Genomic DNA, 10,796 nt, shown 5'->3' with positions numbered 1-10,796 from the left:
TGAGTGACAGACTCATCCTGGTGCAATCTGTGAATCTGCACCTAAGACTGATGACTTTCCCAATCCACACACGCTCAGAGAACCAGAAGCAAAAATCTTACTGAATTGAGGAATCAAACATCAGATCTGGTGGCTGCATTTGGGTACGCCAGGAACAAGTGAGTAAAAGCCAACATCCAGTCCAAAACCTTGGTTGACCATTGAATCACATGGAGACAAGTCAAATTCAAGACCCAGGATGGAAATGCAGCAAGTGGAGACTGAAGCAACAGAGCAGGGGCCCAGCTGTGCACACTGCAGGGGCAGATTTTGCCTGGTTCTGGCAAATGTTCAACTTCAGTGGGGAAGAAAAGGAATCCCCAGAAAAATAAAAAAGATTCCAGATGTGTTAAATCTTAGATCTTTAATGTATTTGGAATTAAGTGTGATTTCTCCATGTTGCTTGTTTGAATAAAGCCTGACCACTCTCTACAAGGTATCAGAATACTTCTCTCTCTTTGACAAAAGGATATAAATATTTAGTGGCCAGATGATGGACAGTAGAAGTTTTTCAAATATCCACCATTTTTTTTTTATGCTCAAGAGGTCAAGGCCAGTTTCCCTCTTGTGAGTCCCTGGACTTGCTGGCTCCCTGCTCATGGAGGAGGCTGGGGTGCCTGTGCCACTTCACAGTAAGGCTCAAAAGGAGCTGTGATCTCCTGCTTGATCTCTCCTGCTCACTCTCTGGGGTAAGATATTTGCCGTGCTGCACTGAGTGGGCACTCAGATAAGGCGACACTCACATGGTGAGGAAGTGAGGCTGTTTTCCAGCAGCCACATGCATGAGCCTTTATGTAGATCCTTCCATGTCCATCAAGCCTTTTCTTTGGCCTGACATCATGATTGCAGCCTCGTGAGACCCCCCGAGCTGAAATCACCAAACTGAAGTTCTCTGGACTCCTCACCCACAGAAAATGTGTGAAATACCAAATCTTTGTTGTTTTAAGCTGCATACTTTTACAGTAATTGTTACAAACATGTAAATGACTAATGCACCAGGAGCAACAATTTGATCAATGGCTGGTTTCTCTTCAGAACAGCTGAGGACAGAAGAGCCTGCAGTGAAATACTCAAGGCCCTCTAGGAAAAGGAGGCCAAGTAAGAATTCTATATCCACCAAAACTGTCCTTCAAAATAAAGTTGATTTTTAGGTGCCTCTCTGGTGGCACAAGGGTTAAGACGCAGCACTATGAAGCTATCTGCAGCCACTGCAGCACAAGTTCGATCCCCCGGCCAGGGAGGTGACCCACACGGAGCAGCAGACCTCTCATGTCTTACCCGCTGCTCCACTCAGCAGTGTATTTCAGCCCCTATTTCCTCCCTCCCTCACCCCTCCAGGAGTCACCCCTATTGCTAGCCTATGACCTCTTCCCTCCTCCAGCCCATCCTAGGGGTGAAGAGTTTAGAGTTGATTCCCTGGGGAAGGAGCTTCAACCTTGGAGTCAGCAGGGAAACAAGTGACCTTGGGTCAAGGTCTCATCCCAGGAGACTGAGACGTGGTGTGTTTGTGGGGCCATCCTGGTCCTTGCATCCAGGTGTAATGGCCTGGGGACCTGCTCCTCCCTGAAACAAAGTCTGTGGTTATTAGTGGAGAGGGACCGTTAAGTCAGCGTGTGTTTGGGGAAACAGTTCAGACACAGAACCTGATTCTGGATGGAGGTTCCCCCTTGTGTGCACAGTTCTGTTCCTCTGGGAGCCCCAGGAAGACCTGGGAGACCAGAGGGTACCTGCGTTCTGTCCTCAGCCCCGTGGCCACACGGGGGCGCTGCGGCGCTGTCCTAGTCTGGCAGCCAGGGGAGAGGCTGGGGGTGTGTGACTCAGGCTGAGGGGGTGAGCTGGGGCTGAGCATCCCTGGGGGAGGGGGTGAGATGCCCTGTGAGCAGCCCTGGCACCAGGCTGGGGTGGGGGGAGTGGAGGAGTGGAGAGGAGGCCCTGGAGCTGCCCCGTGTCTGAGGTGCCATCTTCTCTCCCCACAGCCTCTCTCTGCAGCCCTTTGATGACCACACCCTGGAGACTGCAAAGCAGATGCTTTTCCTTCAGCTCCCCAGCTTGCTTCCATGAGGGCAATTTTAAGTTTTTCAATTGAAGCAACACTGATGTACAGTACTGTGTGTGATTTAGGTGAATAATTTCACATCTCTTCGGATCTGTGTTACCAAAGTAGGTAATTTTCTCTTCCACACTCTCTGTCCCTTTGCTGAGGGCTGTTTTTCAAATTGCAGCAGTCACGGTGATTTACAATTCAAGCAGGGAACAGGCTCCCATCTCTTCATCGGTGTGACCACACCACCCCTCCACCCCAGCACCCAGAGTCCTTCCCCAGATCCACTGTGCCCCCCACACTCTCTCTCCCCCTTCCTCCCCCTCTAGTAGCCTCCTTCCCGCAATCGCAATCATATGTCTAGGGCTTGTTTTGGTTTGGGTTTTTTTTTCTGACCTTTTTTTGGTTCTTCTATATTCTGCATATGAACAAAGTTGTTGTCTTGGAACAGAGTCCATGCCTGATTCATCTTCATAGTTATTGGTTTTTATTATATTTATTCAGATAACTTTGATTTTTCAACTCTATCTATCTATCTGGAAATATTGAAAATATTGAAATATATATTTCATATATAAAATATTTCAATATATAATATTGAAAACATTATATATATTTAGGGGTTATAGGAACAAAACTCCAAAATATATGTGTGTGTGTTTAAAAAGAAAGGAATGTATTGAAAATGGCTATTCTAGAAGTCCTTAAAATAATTTAAAGATGGTATCTTTGTAATGAAATGGTCCTCAAAAGTAAGAAAGCAAAAGAAAGTGTTGAAGGTCTGAGAGAGGGATTTTAGTAAAAAAAATTTGTATGCTCAAATGACTTACTATAAAATATTTTAGTTAACTTAAATATCAGTAGTGCACCTATGTAACACCAAGCTTTAGTCCTTTATATATAAAAATTAAGGTATTCTAAAACCGCTTTCTCTAGTTTCTTGTAACAAATTAAAGACTGTTCAGGTAATCTAAAAAATCCTGGTGCTCTTTACCCTCAGCTTACCCGAACAAAACCCTTATATCACCATTGCTAAGCCTTGTCAAAGAAATAGATATACACTTAAAAATCCTTGTTACTCCGAGTAATTGTTTTGTGAAGATCTGTAAGTTTGTTCTATGACAATTTCATTCCGAAATAGTGGAGTTTCTTTTTCTTTTTTTTTTTTTTTAAATTATTCATTATTCATGCATACAAGAACTGGGGCACAGGCCAGAGGTTGGGGGGTGAGAGGACTCACCAGAGACAGAGTGGGGAAAAGAACAGGCACATTGACTAAAATACACTGCTGTGGGGAGCAGCCGGTGAGTCAGGAGGGGTCTGTTGCGCCATGTGGGCAGCTCTCTGCTGACAGCCTCCTAGGCTACGTCCCAACCCCCTGCACAACGAGGGAAGCCCAGTAAATTTTTTTCTTGAGAGGACTCTTAAGACACCTGATAAAATTGTTTTTCGTTTGGAAAAACAAACAACTGAGTCAATTTGGGTATATTGATACCTTATAGTGAGACACAGGGCAAGCTAGGGTTATTAGGCAGTTTCAGGGACAGTGCAGGAGGGGACCTCTGAAGAATTTAGGGAGGCTTCAGAGATAAGGACAACCAAGGGAATGTAACCAATTCCACTAGGAAAAACAAACATCTCAGGACCAAGGACAACATTGTTAACACTGGTCCTGGTTTCCTTCAGGTGGTAAAGGGAGGCGGAGATTGGAGAAATGGAGAGTGGTTTAATTTATGGACAACTTAGAAGGGCAGCTGTTTAACTTCAATGCAGGGATGCCCATCCAGAGGACTGGGCCATAAAGATAAAGATGCAACAAATGGGGAAAGAAACCTGTTAGATAAGGAATGTGAAGATCCCCCACTCAGTAGCAAATTAAGTGAGACAGCAGAGAACTAACCAATCACAATGAGACTGGTGGAGCTTTAGAATAATGAGGGAAAGAAGGTCTATATTCCCTGAGACACGACTCCACTTTGGCTTCCTTGCCCCTCCCAGCCTGGTTTCCTGGCCTGGGAGTCCCATTTTATTTCTGTTCTTTTTCTCCTCAATAAACTTCTTCTTTCTCTAAACAAACCTGCCTCTTCTCGCTTGCTTGCCTGAGCGTCTGCGAAGTTCCTGCTGCGGCTTCGTGAGACACCAACCCGTGGGGGTCTAGCGGCTGGGACTCAGCGCTGCCCTGCAGCCTGGGATCCGTTCCTGGCTGGGAGACTAGGCCTGACAATTCCGGTATCAATAGGACGTATTATCATAGGATTGTTACACCTGTTCAACATAAATGTAAACTAATGAGATTGTTCTAAAATACCTAAGACTTAAAACCTAATAAGTCAGTCAAAGATAAAAGGGCTGAGAAAAGTTACTCAAAAGCCCCAAAATTCCACATCATTTCAGGCTAAATTTGCTGAGGCTACAAAAAGGTATACTAATCTAGATCCATGCTGGGAGCCATGCTACTCATGTCCTCTTGTAACAGGGTGGTCCCCAGGAAAGGGGGAGTTTCCAGGTTCCCTGCCCCACCCAAGGGAGGGTGGAGCTGAGCAGAGAGAGAAGCTACAGAGGAGACTGAGGAAGGAAGCAGGATGGAGCCAGAAGGAGACCCGGAGGAGGCGCATGGATCCTAGAGACTCGTAAAGAAGCTGTGCTTGTCTTTTGGTCGTGGACTGGGTGACACAGATGTGGGTGAGACCCGTGGGGAGGTGACAATGGCAGCTTTTATCTTGATTTTGATTCTGCTCTTTTCCTTCAGGGCTTGTCTGGTTGTTTCTGACCCTTTTCTGTGGGTCCCCACTGGAAGATGTTTAGACTTGTGGCAGACTTTGGGGCCTTGCTCTGGGCCGATCCCATATGGATGGACTTTTACCCATGAGGGGACGGGTAACTTTGGGTGCTTGATTTAGAAACTAGATTCTTTGCCTTCCTGTATTGTTTCCTAGTTTTATTAAAGTTCCTTCTCATTAAAGTCTCATATGTTTTGTGTTGATGCGGCGGATGGCAGAACCCATTTAGAATAGGCAGGTTTGCGGGGTTTGGGCTGCCCCACTCCCTGCCCTGTAACAGTCTGACAAAGGTCCAGGCATGGGGCAGATTCCTGAAAAGTCAGGAATCTCATTAGGTGACTCCTGCTAGATTCTTCTCATTTGTTTATGGCTGGTTTCTACCATATATGGCAATTGTCAAAATACATATTTATAAGTAAAACTGCAAATGCTGTTTGATCAATTACTGAATAACCAATTTGAAGGCAAATGGCCCTGCATGATTCATTGATAACATTGGTTAGTTAGCATACAGATTTTTGACACAGGAAAATGGGAAGGATGCAGATATTTGAGAATGGCTGGGGAGAGCAACCAGTCTAGCAGGCTGCCAGGCCTTATCTATGTTATAGAGCAGCCCCGATATTAAACGAGTTCCTGCCTGTGGGTCCTCACCCACACGCTTAAAAGGGACTTATGAATACTCCACTACAGACACACACAAAAGGTTAATAAAAGGTTTATTTACAAGGGAAAAGGAAATAAGGAAAATGTACAACACAGAGAGAAAATAGAGAAATAAAGTCTTTAATGCGTCCTACCCGATCCGCCGACCTGGAAACCCAAAGTCACTCTCAGAGCTGGCCAGACGCTGCGAGCTGGCGGAGAGCCAAAATGGGGATCCCCCAAAGCCCACGTGTCTGCCTTTTATATCCACCTGGCTGCTTAACACCACCCTAAGGTCCCAGCCACCTTCCCTTTGGTGGTGATGGGATTTGGAGTTCCCAGTGTCTTTGGCTTTGGCCTGGGGTGGGGTGGAGTCCACAAAGCCTGTATGGAATTAGCTTTAGGACATCCTGTTCCCCCTAACAATTCCCCCCTTTCACTTTTTGCCACCATTTCCATGGTGATGAAGATCGAATATATGGAGGTTGGGATGCAGTCTCAGATGAACATTTTTCCAAGTTCCAGTGTGAAAGAAAACCAGTCCCTCCAAGTATTTGTCCACTGTGGGAAGCAAAAGTCCTCTATTCCTGGAAAAACAGTTCATCAGTTCAAGCCAAAAAAAAAAAACAAAAAAACAAACATCTGGAGGCATTAGCCAAAACAAGACAGCAGATATGTCAAAATCACAGGAAAAAAATCTTACAATGGTTCTTTGATGTAAAACACAAATTTTCTCAACCTTGATCCCAAACTTTTAACAGCATAGCAAAAGTTTGCAAACTAAATCTACCTTTTTTAACCATTCTTCCTATTTTTGCATAAAATCACAGGGCAGAAAATAACTAAACAGCAATGTTAGCTGGCTTGTTGGAATACTCCATATCGGATCAGAGCGAACCATTGGCATTCAGTCCATGTAGGCTTCAGGAACAAAGTTGGTCTCATCAGACTCCACCTGGGCTTTCCTCTTCTCGAGGGTACCAGGACTTTTTCCTTGGTTGGGCTGTCCAGTCCTGCCAATGGAGGCAAGCTTCCTCACCTTCTTTGGAGGTTTCTGGAACCCTACAAACAAAGCAAACAGGTTCTTCTCTTCTTGGTTCAGCTCCGTTTCAACTCTCTGGAAGAACTCCACGCAAAGCCACACAATGAAACTCATGTCCAATTATTTTTTTTAGTTTAAGCAAACAAAATCCCTATGGAAGTTATGCAAAAACAGACTGAGACAAGTAGCAAAAAAATTACTACCACTGTGTGTATGCTGTGTTGGTACCAAGGGGAGAGAAAATGTGAACACAAGAAGTTAGCTTTGCTGGGGGAAAAAAAAAAACCAAAACCGCAACCTTGCTGCAGGTCCTGGTCACTCACAACAACAAAAAAAAACCTTTGTGGATTCAGAACAAAATGCAAAAAAAATTACCAGTATTATGTTAAAGAAAACTTAGTAAATATCAGGTCTATTCAGTCCTGTGTAGGAAATTTGTACTCTCAACAGTTCCATCAATAGGAATCTGTCGAAGTCTTTTCTCCCTATTTTTCCAGAAACAATTTCTGTCAATAAACAATCGAAGTATACACTATTACAAGGCGACAATCCCCATGGGCAATTTACATACCTATCAGGTACTGAGAGGTTTTATACACATTTTAGAAAACCACTGTTAACATTTCTGTACATGCCAAAGTTTTACCATTTTCCCAAGTGACAATGCTTCCCTTACAGTTTTACTTCACTAGGTAAGCCAAATAGAACAAATTCATCTAACGCCTTTCCCCGGAGGAAAGGGAGAAACTTTGTGGAGTGTCTCAGGAGCTCTACTGAGGTTCCACAAAATTTCCTTGCATCAGCCAAATGACAGGCTACCAAATTTGTACTTGAATTTAGATTTCTGGGAAGCTTTGCCACAAATATCAGAAAAACAGCAGAAACAACAATATTCAATCTCTATGAAGGCACCGGCTTAGTTCAGTAGTACAGTGTTGACAATCAAACCATAACATTTAGTTCTTCTTATAACTGGAGACTTTTTTTCCCTAACGTCTATAGGCACCATGTATACCAATTTGCCTACCACTGGAGGCCAAGACAAGGACACAAGGAAAGGACATACAGACATACAACATATGGACACAAAGAGCTCTTTAGTTACCATTCATCACACGTGGGATATCTCATACAACTGCAGTTTCACTCATAGGCCAAAGTAACAAAAAAGCAGAGAAAAAAAAAAAAACCCTCAAAGTTAAAAAAAGCAAAAAGTTAAAAAGGAAAAACAAAATCAAGATCGAAACCTTTCTGTGTAAAAAAAAAAAAATACTGCCAGCACATGCATGATCCTAGATGTTATTTCACATCTCCTAAACTTTGAAAGGAAGAAGATTGGTTAGAGCATGTTAGTTTTTTTTTCCTCAGGGTTTCTTCAGAAAAAAATGAGTCCTTGGGTATCCTGCAACAATAACTGGAAAAGAAGTCAGTAACATTCAAGGTTTTTTCTGTTTCTTAAACAAATATCTCAAGTCCTCAATGGGTTCACAAGGCCAGTGGGACTTTGTCTCTGGGTCAGTTCCTTCTGGCGCTTTCTTAACTCTGGAATGATGTACCCAGGGTTTTATGCCTGCAAGTTTCAAAGTATGTGTGCTCAGCAAAAGTTCATATGGACCAGTCCATTATGGTTTCTCCGAAACCCTGTCCTGTGCTCTCTTTGTACGAAAACATTCTCAGGTTTCGGTCTCCTGTTCTTTCTATTATTATAAACCTTACATGCTAAGTCCACTACCTGGTACGGACTCAGCTCTGTGACGCCCTCTACCTTTGTTAACTTTCTCCTTATGTCTGGAGCACTATTTGTGATGAACGTCATAGTGATCAAACGAGCATTTTGTGGGGCATCTGGATTTATATCCGTGTGGTTTGTATACGTCTGAATAATCCTCTCAAGGAACTCGGATGGATGCTCACTAGCCCCTTGTTCAAGTTCTAATATTTTGTTATAATTTTTGTGTTTGGGGATTCCCCGCTCCAGTCCTACCAATAAACATTTTTTATACAGGTCCAACATCGCCATTCCTCCATCGTTGGGGTCCCATCCAGGATCTTCCACTGGGACAGCAATCTCTGGCTCTGGGGATTGCCTATCCTGTTGGCGGAGACGGTCAGCCTCCTCCCTGGCTCTCCTCACTACCATCCTCTGCTCATCTAGACCTAGTAAAGTATGTAACATCAAATGTATATCTGCCCAGATAGGGCAGTGGGAAACGAAGATGGAGGCAAACAAGTTCGCCATCCTCTTAGGAGCCTGCCGGTACGGGGGAACAGAGCTCCTCCAATTTAGGAGGTCCCCAGTGCTAAAAGGATGGTGCGCCCAAAAGTACCCAGCCTGTCGCCCCTGGTCATTCAAGCCACCTATCGGCAACGGGCGAAGAGTGCCACGGACTAACGCAGCGGTAGACTTGCAGGACTGTCTCAGGATTGAGAAACTGTGAGGATGCTCAAGGAATCGGCGCATAAATGACAGACAGACACACTTCAAGAGTGAAGATCTGAATGTAATTTGCTCAAAATCATCATACACTTTTATACCTTTTCTAACAATGGATGATTTCATACAATTTAATTCTTTCTCAGCATAAAATACTTTGTAAGGCATAAGACATCTACTTCATTATTCATGTGCATGTGATCGCCGTTCCATGACATGGCACAGTAAACAATCTCCAGGTACTGAATCTACACAATCATTTTTGCTTACACCGAACAGCATTCTTTAAGCTAGCTTTTCTTGATTCGTATCCCAAAACCACAATGATCAAAAACATTGATATTTACCTACTGGCACCTTCTACTTTTAGTGAACACGAGCAATATATTTTCTACATAAGCATTTTGATTTTTATGGTGTTGTCTCATGTGAGAAGTATTATGATTATTATAAAACTACCATTGCCACACACTATTTTCTTTATCATGCATTTCCTGAAACTGATTGTACACATATAAAGAAAAAGCAAAGTAAGTGAAAAAGTAGTATGATTATAGACAGGTTGCTAGGTTGCTACTTATTCTGAAACAATGGCTATCTGATTAATGGTAAAACTGCTTTGTAGGTAATTCCATCAGGCTTGTTTGCAGGTGACGTTCTTAGCAGCCTTGTTTCCATCAAAGGAGGGGTTAATTACTGCGGGCTTATTGCCTAAATTAGGCCTATAGGCATGTAGACCTTGTTTGATCTGAATGCCAAAGTTTATCATAATGAAGCCCCTCGGGGACTGCGCCTGTCTTAGGTCGTCAGGAGTCACAGACATGAGGCTGGCCAGTGCCTTCTTTAGTCTGCCCCCGATCTTACCCGTCATTGACTGTCCAGTCCAGCGCACTCACAGGAGTGAAGCCTCCCTCTTTCCAGTAAGTTCACTGGCGTTCAGCGGCAGCCTGCCGCAGAAGAGGAAACTGTCCTGCCACAGGGCGATCGTTACTGCCAAAGTGGGTGCCGCTCCTAGTGTGGGGAGGAGACGCCATGATAACTACCTCCCTGGAGGGCAATGGAGGCTGTGAAGCCTCAGGATTCTGTGCGGGAGGGGCCTCAGGAGGGGCCTGGTCACGTGGAGAGGCCTTTGTCCTGAAGCCTCAGGAGTCTGTGCGGGAGGGGCCCCTTCACGTGGAGAAGGCCTTTGTCCCGATGTGTTTAAGGTATTTAGCAAATGATACTCCTCCTCCTCTTCTAACTCTGCCCTTCTGCAGTCCTCATGGGAAGGAGAACATTTATCTCTTCTCTGCACCATTAGCCTAGCCTTCGCCTCTGCCATATCCCATTTATGGAGGGCGGCCTGTATCTGGTCCTGCATACTTTTAAAAGCTGACTCAAAAACATTACGATTTTCATCCCTCACACTGTCAATAGTTAAATCAAAAGCCTGATTTTGTCCTTGCACTTGATCCTGCATGCTTTGAAAAGCTGACTCAAAAGTCTGATTTTGTCGTTGCACTTGATCCCGCATGCTTTGAAAAGCTGACTCAAAAGTCTGATTTTGTCGTTGCACTTGATCCCGCATGCTTGAAAGCTGACTCAAAGTCTGATTTTTGTCGTTGCACTTGATCCCGCATGCTTTGAAAAGCTGACTCAAAAGCCTGATTTTGTTGTTTCATAGCTAAGTTAAGAGCTTGAATTTGTTGCAGCACATTCTCAGGATGTGACGTATAACCACTACTTCTCATAAAAACAAGAATGTAGCACATGGCGCCTATGCACATTACCAAAAAAACACCCAGAAGCACAGACTGTAAAGGGATGGCTTGTAAA

The sequence above is a fragment of the Talpa occidentalis genome, unplaced genomic scaffold, assembly GCF_014898055.3.
Source record: "Talpa occidentalis isolate TD23 unplaced genomic scaffold, MPIMG_talOcc4v2.1 talOcc4.2, whole genome shotgun sequence".
Taxonomy (NCBI): Eukaryota; Metazoa; Chordata; class Mammalia; order Eulipotyphla; family Talpidae; genus Talpa; species Talpa occidentalis.
Note: the sequence above shows the minus strand (reverse complement) of the source record.